Source organism: Cyrtonyx montezumae, unplaced genomic scaffold (genome assembly GCF_038088225.1).
Source record: "Cyrtonyx montezumae isolate F1298 unplaced genomic scaffold, pur_monq_1.0 scaffold_8, whole genome shotgun sequence".
Lineage (NCBI taxonomy): Eukaryota > Metazoa > Chordata > Aves > Galliformes > Odontophoridae > Cyrtonyx > Cyrtonyx montezumae.
In genome coordinates this window covers 105,036,415-105,054,677 of record NW_027072089.1, presented here as the reverse complement: position 1 = coordinate 105,054,677, position 18,263 = coordinate 105,036,415, and the positions used below count along the sequence as shown (strand labels likewise).

The 18,263-nt window shown below is 39.6% G+C and overlaps 1 protein-coding gene across 5 annotated transcripts in view; it reads left to right on the top strand.

Moving 5' to 3' along the window:
* The window catches only part of RBMS3 (RNA binding motif single stranded interacting protein 3), a 706,597-nt gene that overhangs the window by 431,049 nt on the left and 257,285 nt on the right, over positions 1–18,263 (top strand). The window lies entirely within an intron of this gene.

Here is an 18,263-nt window from a genome sequence, read left to right as displayed (position 1 = left end):
GCACTTGTATTTCTGCATTGCTATTTCAAAGAGAATGTCACTGAGAATGGGTGAAATGCTCATTAAATTGAGCCAGCTTGGTACATAGATTGTGGTTTCTGCTAAGTGGATAATTTCTTGGGCATCAGATGTAATCAGAGAATGATTACATCCACATCAATGCAGGGGTTGTTTGTTCCTTGGCTTGTCTGTTATCAACCCACACTTGGATTTGAGAGATATTACATGCCTTACACAGATTTATGTGGTAAGTTCAAGATTTAGCAGGGTGCCAAATACTCAGGGTAGTGCTTGTATTTGTGAACTCCATAGTCAATAAGGTAAATTACACCAACTGAAAACCTGACCTCCTATTTTTATTTATGCTTATATTTAAAAGATATTGTGCATACATATAATAAGATGCATGATTGTATACTTCGCTTACTTGTTAAGAAAAAAAGCTGAAGAAGAAAGGATAAAATGGTTTTAATTCATTCAACTTCTTAAAATATGCACAGTAGTGCATTACTTTAAATAGATGTAAGGAAGCAGAGGAATTTGAGGTGAAAGTTAATGCTTTTCAGCTGAATACTCACTTATCACTGTAATGTCTTGCTATGGTTTGCCTGCATGACCCAACTACAGCAAAGGCATTCAAGCAAGAGACCTTTTCCTGCTATGTGCTAACAGAAAGAAGTGCTGGTGACAGCAGTACCCTCCATCAGCACTGGGAGAGAACATAAAGGGGAGGGAAAGGAATGATGGAGAGTAAATTAGAACAATATTCGGCCCAAATTAGTTTTCCTGACCAAACACTTGGTATTTTTGTTCCAAAGCCCCTGACTCACAATGAGAATGAACTCATTCCCATTAGGAAGTCTTTCTGGATTTTGACTGGGAAGTGTTTGGTGCTGAATGAATGAACTTTGCGAGAATCTTTTGTCCATGTTGTGTTCTCATTAGCAGTGTTCTCATTAGCAGAGCCTTGTGATAAAAATGGGTGCAATGCCCTAGTTTTTATTTATTAGTACTGAAATCCCAATGACCAAGCATCTCTGATTTCTTGCTTTTTTTTTTAATTGTCTCCTTATCCACCTATGCTGTGCTTTTCATGAGTGCTCCACTACCCTGCTCTCAGTATGAGCCCAGCATGCATCATGCCTTCCCATCGCTTCCCTTCCTTTCCCACCTTCTCCCCTTGGCACATGCTGCAGCCTGGCTCTTGCCCCACACCACAGACTTGATAAAGGCTGAAGAGTGACCCTTGCAGAAGGAAATATTCACCCTGCCCAGTTTTAAGACAGAAGCAAAGCTCTCAGTTTAAAAGCTAGAGTGCATACAACCTGCAGAGAGAAATTCCTTCAGATGGCAGTTCAGAAAATAAAATTTTTGTTGAGATGGTCTGTAGCAGTGCCTCTCTATCCTCAGTTACACACAGGAAACACAGCTTATCCCCTTCCTAAATTAGTCAAGATTACCTGAAGCTGGGCAGAACTGAAATGTGTGAAGTTGAACAGTCATCAGCTAGGCTGTGGGGAACGTCTTCTCCTGTAGAAAGCTCATTTTGAGAAGCAGAATTGTAATCTTATCCCTGCTTTTTGGATAAAAATCAGTTATCTTATGTATGTCTAAAATCTTTCCAAGCCTCCAGTTTCCTCTGCAAGCGCTTTCCTGGTGATGGTTATGGGATGGAAGCACAGTGAGGTCGAGACCTGAAGGCTGCAATGCAGACAGAGCATCAGCTTTCTTATGCTGCCCTAAACGGAAACATCCATCGTGGTCTGGTCTCAGTTACTCTGTTCTATCTTGTCTTTTAAGGTTGAATAAAATGCCAAAATGTCCCTGTGCCTGGTCTTGCTTGGAATGTGGGACTGGACTCTTTACTGAGTTAAATTTTGCATTTGAATATCTAGTGCTTTTTGTTTCCCATTTATCTAGAAGTTATGACATTCTCTCTGTCTAAAAGTCTCATTAGTAGAAGAATTCTCTTGCTATTTTGGCAAGTGTGCTCCCAATTTTGGATAAAATCGGAAAGCAAAGAAACATATTAAACAACAAAAAATAATGAATGTAATATATTTATAGTTTGTTGGATTTTTTTTTTCTTGCTTTAATTGAAATAGCTTCTATTTCAAGCAAAGATTTGGAGTAATTTTTGCTTTATTTCTTCTGTAATTGGCCCCTTTGTTGCTCTATCATTTAAGTACAAATCTTTCTGGTTACTTTTCACCTTTTCAAAGACCTCTTATTCAACATTAAATTCCTAAGGTATCTATTTACTCTCTAGTCTTCTCATTTCAACTTCAGAAGCAAAATTTTTTTCTTTTGAGAACTACTGTTGCCATCTGAACAGTGTAAATGAGCAGACAAGGGGTTGGAGAAGGCTATAACAAAAAAACTAGAGATGGGAAAATGGTGGAAGAAATGAATAAAATGGAGTAAAGGAATAATCATTGAAACAGCAGCAATATGGTAACCAAAACCTATATGTGTCGAAACTGTGGACAGAGGATGAAAGCAAGCAAAAAAGGAAAAGAGTTGCGTTACCAGTGCATGAGATCTCTACTCCATGCCTTTTCTGATGTGATTATGTATTTGCTGGAAGTATACAGGTTTTTTGGAAACAACTTCCCTGTTGTCAATCCTGGGTAGAATTATTTTGTTGAAATGACTTGTGGAAATATCATTGCCCAAGCTACCTTCCTAGACATTCTGTTGGTCTTTTGTTTTTAAGCAACCTTAGAGAAGCAGGGAAAAAAGGAGGAGCTATGAAGGTGTAGAAATGGATCACGTCAGTGTTGTAAAGAAAATGGACAAGATTGGCTGGAAAAAAAATGAAGGAAGGAACAGCCAACCATGGAACTTAATGCAAATATATTCCTTAAATTATTTTCTGTGATTTCCTAAAGGAAGGTCTCCTGATTAAAATTATTATTATTATTATTGTTATTATTAAAAATAATATTAATGAAAGAAAGTTGCTAGTCTTATTTCACTTTATTTTTACCTATATAAAATAAGAAGTGTGGTGAATTATTCTGTTTTATTTGTACTTGCTTTGGTGGTACAATGGCCAGGAACTGTTGGTTTCAAGGGGGTCTGTTTCACCTCTTTGTTCCATTATGGGAACAAGTCTCTCATATTGTTTGTGTCTCCAGAGCCATGCCAGAAGTCTGCAGTTCTTGTCTTCCTGCACAGAACCGTTTTGCTTGGCTGTGAGCACAAAAGCTCTAGGGAGGCACTGTCTATTAAGGATAATTCTGTTTCAGCCTTATCCAATGCTTTTTGTCTTTTGTGCGGCTTTCTTGCACTGTGTAGTTTGGCTCTAGTTATAATCTGTGTGCCTCTGGCTTATGAAATTTTGTGCTAGTTCAGTTACTTTACAGTGGCCAGGTTCCATATGTTCTTTTTTATCAGTTCACAGAGTTTACCCATACACAGTGATCTAACCTGACCTCCTGCACACAACTAGCACTAGAATTTTGTGGTCATTCCTGAGCAATCCCTACAAATCCAGGTTTGCATTAGACCACATCTGGGACCAACTGCAAAGCACGGCAGCTGTTGGAAGTGGAGATCTCAAAGCAGATTATGTGGGAATTGGAGTTTTCAGAAGCTCCCAAGCAGGTTGTGCCACACTGAACAGTGCTCTGCTGAGGAAACTTCTCTAATCTAGCCCTGAAACTGGTTACACCACTGCTAGGCCTTGATGAGAGGCACTCCTAAATATCTTGGATGTGTTGTTAGTGCCCTGCTCTGTGCCATGTAGGCACGCTGTGTTGTTCAGTGGTGAGCAGATTTCTGATGGAAGCTGGAGAGTTGTACTGTAGCTGTGCCTGCTGCTCTCCAGGAACAGAAAATCCCATTGACTTCCAGTGGCACTTCTAGTAGTGCTACAGATTTACTGAAGTGTTTCTAATAATCCCCCTCTAATTAGCTTCTTCTGTGGTCCACATGGATAGTTGCAGTTGCCACTGCTGCAGAATTGTGATTTGTATTACAGGAGGACCCAGAGATCCTGAAGAGAACCAAAGCCCTATGGTTCTGCATGCTCTCTTCACAACTAGTAAAATCCAGGCCTTGCCCCAAGATCTTATGGCAACAGGCACTTTCTTTGTGATGTTCTGCAGAGAAGCAGTGTGTACGGGGGGAAGGATTTTATTCAAATTCTTAAGAGGATACAGTGATGAAGAGCTTCGGTGCTACACGCAGTATCTGGGACGATATCCAAAAAGCCCAGATGTTTAGTCTTCAGTGGCTTCATTTTAAGCTATTAAATGTGGAGTTTATTTTTTGGTTGGAAGCTGACTCTTTCCCAGTTTTCCTTGTGTATCCTCAAATGCTGACTTTCCTGAGGGAGACTTGATTCTGTTGGTTAGCCCATTAAGCAAGTGCAGTGCACTTGTTCCGCATGTATGCAGCAGTGCTGGAGATGTGTTATTTGCTGGGGATTTTTTTAATTGATCGTCGTTATCTGGGACAAAAATGCTTTGATGCAACAAATGCAAATCTCCATAGTGACAAAACAGAAAACAGTTGGCAAAGTTAGATGAAGTTGTAGTGTGTAGCCTAAGGGAGGGAGAGGCTGCCTCATACTGTAGGCTTTTTCCCATTGGGTCACGCCATCATGTTTTGCATGATACTTTTCATCTGCTACATCTGCTTGTCCTTAGATAAAGAACGACAACAAAAAAAAAAAGCTACTTTTTTGTGTGCAGTGTTTGTCTCAGCCATTGATAGAGGCTATAAAAAAGGGAGAGGGGATTGGACACACATACAAAAAATGTCCCACCAACAATACATAAGAGAGCGGGATGGTATGATGTCATTGTGGCATGTATTTGTAAATACATCAGAAAATAATATATATCTCAGGTTAAGGTGAAGGTTTCTTCTGTGAATGTGCTTATTAATTTTAGGAGAGATGGTAAAAACTTCAGATGCTATAGTCTTTCTCTTTGCAATTGTGTACATTGACAGAGCCTCAGATTGTCTTTCAACACAGGTAATAGAGCTAGGGAGATGGAGGCTGTTGTGCCCCTCAACAAAGTACAAAAGAGGCACTCCCCATTTCCTTCAAGGGCTCCAAACCCAGTTCGAGGGATCCAGCACCCCCTGGGGAATGATTGCCTGAGGAGTAAAGCTGTAAGGGCCGAGAGCAACAGGCCAGTGATAAAACAAGCCACATGCAATCTTTGTAGCACAATATTTATACACTAAGAAAGCAAATGCATGCATGCCGAGTATTCATCTGGCTAATTCTTGCTGTTGACAGGAATCACACATTCACTCTCAAAACATTTACACATCTCCACATTGACAACACCAACATCCATTTGGTGTGTGCAGGAGGGGAGCACTGCAGCCCCTTGCCTGTCAGCCGCCTTGCTGTTACAATGAACATGGTTGGGTCATCAGCCTAGGGACTGATCAAGACCCTACATGCAGAAGGGTTTGAGAGTCACTTCTACTTGCTAAGAGGCTGAAAAATAATTTTATATTGATGGTTCTTCTTCAGTATGGCATATGAGGATGTAAAATGTCTTTTTCTCTTTATAAGCATTTTGGCTACTTAGCCAGGATATGTTTTCTTGGTTTACGTGTCATGGCAAAACACACCCATGCTTTCTCTTTAAGACTTGTTTATTTGATGTACCAAGCTGATACAGAACTATTATCAGAAAACAAACTTAGGTACTACCACAGCCATGTATTTTACACTGTTATTAAAGTTCTTGGATTTTTATTAAATTAAATGCACCTCATAAATAATATTATAGTACCTGTATCACCCTCACTTTAAATAAAAAAAAAAAAGACTTTAACAAATAACGTCACATATATTTATCTTTTGTCATTGAAATATATGAGGGCTGCTCCAAAAAGTAATGCCTCCTATTTTATGATGTTGCCTCATGATGTCAGAGGCACTTGGTGGTGGTACAGTAGTATATTTAGGTTGAACCTTCTCACCAGTATTCCATTACATTTTGTTGCTGTGTGACAGATGTCAGCAAAGGGGCAATCTGTCAGAAGTCTGTTTTGGAAGTTTGTATGAAGCAAAAGGTGGAATGGAATTCTTCCTTGCGGAAAAAATGGCACCCACTGACATTCATTGTCATTTGCTGGAGACCAACCGTTTATAGAGACCAAACAGTAGATGTGAGCACAGCGAGGTGGTGGGTGGTGTGTTTCAGCAGTGGTGACAGAGATTGTAGGTCACCTCTGCTGCAGATTTTTACGACCACAGCATGCAGGCTCTTGTTCATCACTGACAGAAATGCATAGATAATGGCGGTGACTATGCTGATAAAACAGTGCTCTAACAAACAGTGCAATTGTGCTTTTTTTGCATTTGTTGTAGTTTTCATGGATGTAAATAGCAGGCATTTCTTTCAGAGCGACCTATGTATATAGCTTTCTTTGCGGGATGGAAGCTGTTCTCTGCTACATTTTCTTTCACTGACAAAATATGGTGATGATCTTACTCATTAGTAAAACTCTTAAGGTTCTTCAGGGACCATAAACAAAATGCTTGTATGTTCAAAAGATGCCTGAGCATTTATGAAGAGCTACTGAGGAAAGTCATGAGTGATGTAGCCCCTTGCTGATAACACTGTGTATCAGATGCCAGCTTAGACATGTCAGTCAGCATCACTGGCAACAGGTGGTTACCTCTGTCTTTCTAAGGCAGGTGCTGGTTTTCCCATCTCATCTGTAATGATACTGCTACTAAAACTCCCTTGATATTTGCTCATTATACAAAACTGAGAAGCGTTAGGCAATTATACAGAAAGGTAATTGGGTGATCCCAGAGTCTGAGAAACAGGGAAAAAATCCAATAGAGAAAAATATCTATTTAGGAAGTAATAGGAAAAACTGTGCACTGGAATTTGCAAGTTTATTTATAGATTAAAGAAAAAGAATAATAGACATATTAGATCATAGGATCATTAAGGTTGGAAAAGACCTATACCCACCATTAGCCCATCCTTACCATACCCACTAACCATGTCCCTCAGTCCTACATCTACTCCTTTCTTGAATACCTGAAGGGATGGTGACTCCACCACTTTCCTGGGCAGCTTGTGCCAATGTCTTTCAACAAAGACATTTTTCCTAATATTCAACCTGGACTTCCCCGAATACATCCCTTGAACCTCCTCTTCTCCAGGATGAACAATCCCAGTTCCCTCAGCTGTTCCCTATTAGACTTGTACTCCAGACCCCTCACAGCTTTGTTGCCCTTCTCTGAGCACGCTTCAGGGCCTCAATGTGTTTCTTCTAGCAAGGGGCCCCAAACTGAACACAGATGATCCTGTAAATGCCAAAGCCAAAAAAAAGGGCACATTTATTAAGGCAACAAAGGTGATATAAGGATACATCACTTGAGAGCTCTCCAGTATATAAACAGTTATGTTAGTGAAATTCTGTGAGTCACTGGTGTAACCCCATGTGGTCACCTAGTGTTGGGTGATACTCATCCATCCTACAGAAAGACCAAAGGTGCCTCTTCTAGTCTCTTTCTACAAGCTGTGTGAAGTTTTTTTGTGAACATGAGTTTCAGCTTGAGAAAGCTTCCTACATGTTGGTACTTGTGCAGAGGCAGTTGTCCTTTGCCTGGTCTGACCTCTAGATGCCTCATAGTCAATCATTCAGGCAGCTTCAGTGTAGTCTCTGGATTCTGTCCTTCATCATATCTCTGCAGTGTGTGACTGCCGGGTGTTGTACAACTACGTGATTTTAAATGCAAGTTGACTGTCAAAATAACACTAAATAGCTACCTTAAATCACAGAAAGAAAGAAAAGCTTTTACTTAAGGTTAAAACATTATATTATTCACTTCATTATTTTTCATATACTTGATGTATATGGCCTGTAATCATAGGAAAACTTCAGCAGGTTCAGAAATTCAGATTAGATTAAAAGACAACATTTCCATTTGTTCGCATCTTCCACTTCCATAGATTGTAAAATTATCTTGAGTCTGAAAAATGGATTGGAGATCTTGGACAGAGATATTCTGATTTGATTTCTTCTCCATTTTTTTTTAATTTATTTTTTTCTTTTTCTTCCTTTCTCAGCCTGGAAAAATAATAGCTATTTCTAGAGTACCGTAATAATAGCATTTTTTGAACTTCAGGCTACAAATAAATGTGGTAGACATATGATGAGAGGCTCAGATGGGGTAACTAGTATTTAACCACAAGAAGGTCTATTGGAGAAAAAATAAAAAAAAATTAAAAAGCACCCTATAAATAGTGATGGTCAATGTATCTGTCATACTGTAGGGATACTTAAATATGGATTGCTTGATATACCATCTAAGACTAAAATCTATGGACACTGAACCTTCACTGTCTCTGTTTTGTCCGTTTTCCTCTGACCTGCTTATCATGCTCTGTGCTGCCCATGTAGCAAACCCTGTCCTTGCTCATACTGAAGTAAAGGTGAGGGTTAAAGAAGGGTGACACACTACTTCCCTCTGACAGTTCTCACCCTCATTGCCTAAATATTATACTGGTATAGAGCCACAGGGCTCAGTGGTCTTTGGGAAAGGAACAGATAGAGGGAGAATTTACACGGCAGAACTTAACCTAAGTTGGACACTCCTGGCCATCACAGTGCTCTGCCATGCAATTTCCATAAAATGTCGATTCCTACGTGATCTGGTCCTGCCTTGATTGAGCAGTGAGAAAGGAAGAATGAGAGAAGTACTGTCCCTAGAAACAATCCCTTGAAAGCACACTGCCCTCATGCTCAAAAAGTCACTGGTACTTTAGCATTGACATACTGGTAGTCTAGTGAGTCTTTTCTTAGTATCCATGTCATGAAATATTCACAATGTATTGCTCATCTCTGCCTAGATCTCCAAGGCATGTTGAGTGTTGATGAGTTGGAAAAGGAGCTCTTTGTATGTTATCCAAAATGTTTATTATTGCAAAGGTTGACATGCCAGAATTGTCCAACTGGCATGAAAAAAACATTTCACTTCTTCAGAAAGTGCTATCTCTTTGCTGCCTCTTAGAAACTATAGTTGTTTTCTGAATTACAAGTGGTTTGCATAAGGAACATAAATTGCTGTGCTCTTTATCACTGCTTACTGTATGACAAATATACAATCCAATTTTTCAAGTGTGGTGTCTTGAAAATGATTATGTATTTGAAATGAAAACCATTTCAGTACTTGAGCATCATCTCTCTGGAACAGGCTGGATAATAACATGTTCATCACCTTGGGTTATTTTAATATTTCCTGAAGTCTGCACAAGATGCTTTCTATTTTCTTGTCAAAACATACTGAAATGAAAATTATTTTTAATAAAGTACAGTAATCACAGTGTGATCACCAAGTGCATCTTCTCTTGTCAGATTGTTTCTTCCCACTTGTATTAGCAATTACTTAATGTTATGATTGCCAAGCAATCCAGCATTGAGAAGAAGAGAATGGAATATTTCATTTCTGACAAAGAGTGTTGTGTGATTCAGAACATCCTTCTTTGCCTCCTAGAATACGATCAGTGTTTAAGCCTACTGTTGGAAAAGCTGACTACTCAAGGTCTTCATTTTTTTTCTGCAATATTTCATTGCTCACTTTCATAAATACACCATACACTGAGAAAATAACTCCCACTGACATTGTGTTTTTCCTTTTCTGTCCCATAAATACAGTCCCAGTGATGTGCCATGCCTGCAAGGTGCTTAGTGTGACTTGCTGGCATCATTTATAACTAGTCCACTAAGTTAGTCTTACAGATTCTTAGGGTAAATGTCCCTTTGCTGACCAGCTGGTGAGTAAATTGCTTAGCTTCAGGTAACCCCTGGTTACCTGAACAGAGAACTGTTTGTCCACACAGGAGATGAAAATTTTCAGTGGTTATGGCTGAATGAGCTGTCTCTCTATACCAGGTTTTTCATTCAAGTTACTCAGCTCTAAAATAAGTGATGGACAAATCTCAAGAGATTTGGTTTCATATCTTACTCAAACATTATCCGAGCTAAGTTAAGCTCTGGAGTCTACATAACTGAGCATGAAACCTCATAAGAACAGACTTTCTCATGAGAGTGTCAGTGTTTCTTGCTGGCTAGAAATACCAAGGAAATAGTCTTTCTTGTGGTATTTTGGAACTTCAGCATCTGGACACAGCTGTAAAATCAAAGAGGAGAGTGAATATGAAAATATGAAAAATAATTGTTTAAAAAGTCAATCGTCTAACTTTTGGCTGTGAGGCTCATACCTAGTTTTTGGTGAAGCTATTAATTGATAGCATAGATCTGGATCTGAAAGTGAAAAGGCTTAATCTGAAGTGAAAGTTCTGGCTGTTTTCTTGTGGTTATTGCAAAACACTAACTTGAGTCACAGTATTTCTTCAGTCAAGGGAAGAAACTGTTGTTATATCTTTTCCTCCCTTTTAAGTAAATATGGAACTTAGCACTGCTCTTGGAGACCTTGTTTTTTGGGAGAACATTTTACTTTCTTCAACCGCTACTTCACATGTGAAATTTAGCTCAGCCCCTGAGCAACAATGAATGCCTTATGCTAAATAAATGTAGTATAAAAATCTTAATGATTACAGAACTTATACACCAATAAGGAATGTTATAATACTAAATGTATTTAATTTAAAATCAGACATTTGTGTATACACAAATTGTAAATGTGAGCTATTACCATATTTAAAAAGTGTTTATCTTGGTTTTGTATTTTATAGCTGGACTTTTATTTGCCCAGAGAGGTTGAGTCTCCTTCTCTGGAGACGTTCCAGACCCACCTGGACGCCTACCTGTGCAACCTGGGCTAGGGAGCTGCTTTGGCAGGGGGTTGGATGAGATGATCTCTGGAGGTCCCTTCTAACCCCTACGTTGTGATTCTGTGATTCTGTGACTTACAGGGAGAGAAACCTCCAAAGGCAATGATGGAAAAACACATTTATCTCTTGTCCTTCTGCCACTGCAAGATTTAGAATAGTTCTCTTCTTAATTCAGCCTGCATTTGGTAACTTGAGCAATGAGACTTCTATCATTTGCTTTGTACAACTCATCTAAGTTTGCACTCGTAGGAGAATACAAGGAAACATTTCTTAACTTTTCTCCTGGTTTATTTTTGCCTTAACATTTGTTCTTTGTCGGGTGACTATGAAGTCTTACACATCAGTGGTTATACTGATTGTATTTTGTAATTTAGTTACCTGTGGGTACTCCCTCACATTCAGAATCACTCTTAAGATCTCAAACACTTGACGTATTTTTTAGGTGCAATCAAAGAATTATACTGGATTTTTAGAGGGTTGTATTTGTACTCTTTCCAGTGTTTTCTCCAGTTTCCCTGTCTTCATGGTTCTGAATTGACAGTAATGCAGCATAAATGATGAGCAAGGGTCTTCAAGTGCAATATCACTTTCATGATCAGTACATCTGTGAAATTTGTCCCGCTTCTCCCTGTCCCCCTTGCTGTTGTTATTGTGATCACATTTCACAAAGACTTTTTGTAATGTCTGCTTATGTTATTCTTGAGAGAGTGATTTTGAAGAATTACTTTCCAAGCAAATATCAATAGATATATGTTTGCTTATTTAATAAGTACTTCTTTCCCATAACCTGAAATGTTATAGCATTCCTTGTACCATTAGATTTACTTAACAGCGATGGCAAAATATTTGAATTTATTAACAGTTTAAAGAAAGGATCATCACAAGCTCCATACCTAGTGTTTTTGCCTGTAAATATTATTAGTTAGTTGTGCAACTAATAATAACCTGCATTTATATAAACTCAGTTTAAATCAAAGTAATTGAATATTCAAATTAAGAACGTGTTTGTAAATAGATGTCTAAAAATAGTTTGTTAGTTACCAACTGGGCTGCTTTTCTCAAGTTCTGTTGTGATAAAGGGGATTCAAATAGTGCAAGAGGTAAAAGAAATCACTGCAGGAACATACTCTCAAGTGACAGCTTTGTGCCATGTTCTCATATCAAACTAAAGCAAACAAAAAATTCAGCTGTATATGCATACTTAACAATGTAAGTGTGTCTCTGGGGGGTGATCTGAAATGAAAGGACCGTCTTTTCTTTCTCACATTTAAGACTCTCAATTTCCAATTATATTTCTAACTATATGTTAGCTGTTTTAATTAAAATGTGAAGATTCACCACTTTCTAGACACCAAGAACGTTGTTATAAAGTGGGTCTTTATACACAGTAATCATTTAGATGATTCCACCATCACTCTGAGCATTTGGAGCTGTAGAAATATTTCAGCACAATCTGAACAATGAAATAAAAATCTGTTTTCAGTAATTTTGTGTTCAAGGGCAATTCAACCTCTTTCCTTGGTAAGTCTAATTTTCTAAGGCTTATAAGACTTTAATTTGATTCTTTATCTGAGCATAAAACAAAGGCTGAAAATTGCATAGTAAATTACTGAGTAATCGCTTTTTTGTGGACTACCTGATTGTCGAAATGAACTCTGCTTTTTAAGAGATTTCTAAGTGCTGGGCAAAAGTGAGCTTTATGGCTGAAATTGACTTATGTTTAAATGAAATCCAAGTGCTTTCATCTAAGCTAGAAGGACAACCACTTCACTGATTATTATATATTTGCTGAGTTATATACGTGTAAATATATTAGTATTTGTGTAAAACCTTTGTGCTGGTGCCTTCAAATATACTCAAACAGATATGTCTAGATGTGACATCTTAAAGAATAAAAACGTATTCAGTATAAATGTATTTCATTTCTTGATTTCCTAGTTCAACAGGTAGCTTGGACTGCTGTCTCTTCCCTAGGCAGATATTTTTCTCCTTTTCAGAGCCCCTCTTGGGAACGATATTCAACATTGTCTTAAAATCACTGTGTCCTTTTTTTCTAAACAGTTTATACTTCTTGAAGGCATGACATAAATTATGTCCTTGATCTTCTCTGTTCTAGGTTTGAGGTCTGATACACAGAATTATAGATGGCAAAAAAAAAAACAAAACAACAAAAAAATAAAAACGTGTAGGAACTTTGCTACGTTAAAAAGATGCTGATTGGAAGCAGAATCCCACATGGCCTGGTGTGTCAGCCATGGAAAATCAGATTAAACTATAATGGAACTGTTGTAACTGCACATAACCAAGCTTTAATTCGTCTTTACATAATTGTGAGACATCTCAATTTTTAGGCAAAATTTACACACATTTTATGTTTCCTGCCATTCAGACTGGATGAATTCTCCTATTTTTGCAAAGGTCCTAGCTAATGGGAACAAAGCATTATGACTTCTGGTAAGGGGAGCTTGTTGACTTCAGTGGAACCAAGGGAGCTCCACAGTATGTATGAGTTCCCCATCATTATATTTAGGTACTTCTCTAAAAAAGAAAGAAAGAAACAAACAAACAAACAAAAAACCCCACAAGATTATTTGAATGAACATAGACACTCAATTCCAGTGTGTATAAACCATATCATCCATCTGCTGACTGGGTGCATCATCCATTCCTTCCACTTATTTCTGTGTGAGCATGTTGTTGCAAAATCCAGAATTCTACTTGACTTGAATCCCAGTAATTTAAAGCAGTACCTGGCCAGGAGTCAGATGTAATGTTTGACCTTGTGGCAGGGCAAAGCAGAGTTTCCCAATCCCAGCTTATCCTCTGTTCATCACAGCTGCTTCTTTCCCATGCCACGCTAGAGGCTACAGATCTCCAGCTCAGCTGCATGACAAGGTCCCACATGTGAAGGACTCGTGCCCACTGGGAACACATCATCATCATCTGTGCCACCGCTGTAGAGCACTGCCCTAACTGTAAGGATAGCAAGCGGCAGGTAGCCCCTTAAATTATTTGGTGTTACCCTTAAGTACCCGATCAGTCAGGGCAATTCAGTTTGATAGCTTAGAGCTATACACACCTGCAATTACTTAAATCCACAAAATTGCACCCACAGGTATTTGCAGGCACAAAAATGTTGGCGTAAAATTAGAGGCCATTTCCTAAAACCTGTGCCTAAATTTTGATGGTATAGTATATGAGGGGTTGTTATTTTGAAATGGATTTGTGGAAAGCAATTGAAAATCTCCAGGCATCCCATCTGTGTTTAAAGTAACAACAATAACAAAACTTTAAATTAGCATAGGAGATTTAAGACATTTCAGGAAAACATTGATTAAATCTGCCAATGAAATGAATGTGTTTGGCGAGTGACCTAATTAGTGTATACTTGGTTCTTTTTCACTGCACTGCATACCACTAATTGCTGTTCTGCTGGTCTTCTCCTGACAAGTAAGAAAAAACAAGGATGAGGGATTTGTTGAGGAAATAGTGACATTCAGTTTTAATTCATTTGAACCTGCTGCCAAGCTTAATTATGGAGCTGTGGAATGGAGAGCAGGAGGCCCCCAGCCGCTGGGGTTGTAGGAGACGGAGACGTTTAGCGTCTGCTGGGGTATTCGGGTAGCACTTACTGCGGCGAGCTATAAACTTGCACTTGCTGATGCTTAGCTGTTTTCTTTCCCCCACAGGTACAAAATCACTGCTCTTATTCCTGAAATTTAATTATTTAGCTCTAATGGCGTCAAGCCAAAACAAAATTACAAGCGTTTTATTTCTTGTAGGAAAGGTCGAACAATTCATCTAGATAGTCCTGTCTTGTTTTCTGGTGTGTGGGATGTTGGATGTTTTTTTTTTTTGTATTCACATTTATGAACTAGTCATACATGTCGTCCCACAAAAGAACTCCGGATCTCGGAATCATTGTACCCGAAGTCACCCACGCTGTAAGTGCTCTTGATCTAAAGGGCTTGCATTGGTGATAAATTCAATTTCTGACTTTCCCAGCAGCAGAGGATAATGTAGCTCTCCCTGTCTGTGCCTTGTGCTCTTAAAGGAAAAGGACAGGATGCCTCGTGAAGAAAGAGGAAATAGTTTTGGTTTTGGTTTCCTGTGGTGGAGATAGATTCTTGTGAGCAATTTGGAGGTCCTGGTATAGAAGCTGCATGTGCTTTCCACGATGTTCTGCACAACACATGCTGCTTCCTCCCAGGAGAGACAGGGAATGGCTGGCTGAGCAGGGAACCAAGTCTGAGCAGCCAGAGCCGGCTCTGCACCTGCCAGGGCAGCCACCACAGCCTGGCCAGAGGCCAGGGCACTCCTGGCCTGGCTTGAAGGGTAGGGCACTCAAATCTTGGGTGCTCATCTGCGCTGCAGGGAGAGCAGGAGATGCCACAGCCCCCAGCCTTATCTGCTGACTAAACTCAGTCTACCCTAAGAAAGTCGCATTAAAAATAAATAAATAAATTACCAAACACACACACACACACACACACACATATATATTCAGCCTGTGCTAATTCCTCAGTGCCCAAAACAACAACAACATAAAAATGAAATGAGATTCTAAACAAATGCAAAAAGCAAGGGTAGATCATCAATGTAGCCGATGAACATCTACAGGGAAGAACATAAACTGTGCTGAAATGCAACATGCTTGTTTTTCTGTTCCATAGCATTGCAGAGTTCTTGTAAGGATACTTGAATGCTGAAGCAGCCTGGGAACTTGGCTTCCCTTGCAACAGATTGATGTGCTTTGGAGCGCTTTGCAGCCATGGAGTGATTTTGTCCTGATGTTCTGTGTGTGGTGGAGAGATGTGTTGGGAGCAGGGGGGGCCAAAAAGATGCTTGGAATGGAAATTAGCCTGTGGGAAGGAGAACGAGCAGCTTTGCAGTGATGCAAGTAGTATTAATGCCAGAATGCATAATGGTGAGCTGAAGATGCAAGATTTTTGTCTTGAGTCTGTCTTTGGATCTATGATATGTATATCTTAGCCACTTGTGCCTACTGGATAAATGTTTAGGAGAGATCCATTGCTTTAAACACTATGGACTGATGTTAGTCTTCAATAATCCACAGTTGTATGTGCCTGATCCCTATAGTACAACACAAGAACACTCTTAGACAATCCAGTTTATATTTATAAGCAATAATAACTTACATAACTTACTGTGCTGTCTAGAAATTTGTATTGAAAAATAATTTCCCTTCTATTACTAAATACATGAATAGCGTGCTGTGAGCTGATGATAAACGTCAAATTCCGCTGGTGATATCACTTTTTAAGGGGAGCGTTAGCTTATTTTTGTATTGTCACCTCCAAGTTTTCTGGCAGGAACACAATGAGAAATAAAAAGAAATTTTATGTCTTGAGAAGAGCACTTTGCTACCCTAAAAAAAATCATTTGCACTGTGTTTGATCCAAGCCACCCCATGACTTCCCAGTGTGTTTCAGGTTTCCCATTTGGAAGGTCTGGCTTCTTGACAGGATCTCTCCTTCAGCAAGATCACAGTTGACTCTGATCTGCTGCCCTCCCATAGGGCAGAGGCACTACAGGAAGCCAGGGAGGGCTCTTGTTCTCCTGTAGCAGAGTTTTTTTGGTTCAAAACAGCATCAGCTTCTCTGCTGCTCTGCAGCCTGGAGAACAAGGCAGAGCAACCTGCCATGGGAACAGGCTGGTTTCCACGTGGTGTACTCTGTAGCATTAAAGAAGGGAAAATGAAATGGGAGAAACTAAACAGATAAATCAACCTCCTTCCTATTGACCAAACTCCAGTGTGCTTCTTATGGCAGTTTATTAGGTATGCCATCCCAATATACAGTTGTTCAGACTTTTCCTCAATTTGTAGTAATGTCCTACCAGAAACAAGCAAACAAACAAACAAACAACACTCTCTAAAAAGAATAACTGAAATACAGATTGAGGAGAAAGGTTCAGATCTTGACTTTGCTATCAAAATAGTGCTTTTCAGTGTCCTCATAGTCTTTGTCAGCATTTTCTTTAACGATCTGGGTGCTTTTTTTTTTTTCTAATTTCTTTTTCATTTTCTTAAAGCTTTGCAATTAAGATTTAAGCCAACAACAACACCAACAAAATCCATGCACACAAAGTTATCTCATCATTCCTATGTATATATACCAAAGTAGTAGCGAGAATGTTCATAACCTGGGGCAAGGTGATCACAGGCACACATTCCTGCACACAGATGTGGCGCACAGAGAAAGGCAATGAGGCCTCACATGAGGAGGAAGAAAGGCTGGCAAGAGAAATAAAAATGGATACAGCAGGAAAGCATATCTGTGGTTGCCTCCTGTATTATATGTATTGACCTTGTAAATGGAGATGTCTGCAAAGGAGCTACGATACTATAAATATGCTTGTGCTAATATTATTAAAGCTTTCAGGCAGTTCAGCTTCATCCATAAGGCTTCCAGGGGAGAGACGGCCTCCAGCCATGGCTTGGCTGAGGAGCATGTGCCTACCTGTGCCTCATTTGCTTAGTAGGATATAGGCTTGTGCTTTGAAACGGTTCCCTGGATAGATTGTGAAATCCATGCAGCTGCTTGGTGAGATTTTTAAGTCTTCCAAAATCTGTTGAAAGCTTTATGTGCAGGACTTAAGCACTGTTAAGTGCATAGAAGTTGTTAAAAGTTCATTTTGTGTCCTCTTTGCCCATCTTTGTGCCCCTAGGTAAATCAAAATACTTCCAGGACTGATGTCCAGTAGGGGCTTAACAGCACTAGTCCTCTTGCTTGACAAGCATGCCAGTCTTTCTCATTGAAGGAAAGAAACATGGATGGATACAATGAGGGAAGAAAATAAGATAGGAGTGGTTGATAAACTAAACTTCTGCAAACACTGGCCACTTAAAAGCAGACAGTCATTCCTTACCAATCTTTCAGGTGTACCTTCTGTAAGCTAGTGTTCAATTGACCTGAAGCAACTCCCAGTGGGGGCCAAGGCTTTAATTCCAGATAACGAGGTGAAAGGGGTGGAGTATGGGCAGACTGTGACTTGGTTATGCTACCATCTTTTGCAGCTACCTGGTAGCTGCTGGCCCAGCACAGGTTTGGAGGTCTTCCCTGAAAGTTCCCACCTGCTGGAGGTCTGCTGTGGTCTCCCTTCCCCCACATACCAGGCCCCATCTGGTTGTGGAGACCCGGGACCCTCCTTGTACAATGCTTCATCCTTGCATGGTTTAAAATAGCAGGGAAGAATAGCTGTTTTTTCACTATCTCAACCACTGCAAGCTGTAGATTTCCATGATAGCCTTCTATCAGGGCACATTGTCTGCGGACACCATTTCTACGTGGACTTGTATTACAAAATGGATGCAGGTAGCATCATGAAGTGGGGAGAGCTGCCCAGCATGGAGATGGTGGCTGCTTCTGGGCAGGTGGTGAGAACTGTGCCTTCTCTATGGAAGAGATAGGGCAGGAACCCACTGCAGCAGTGCTCTGCTAGGGAAAG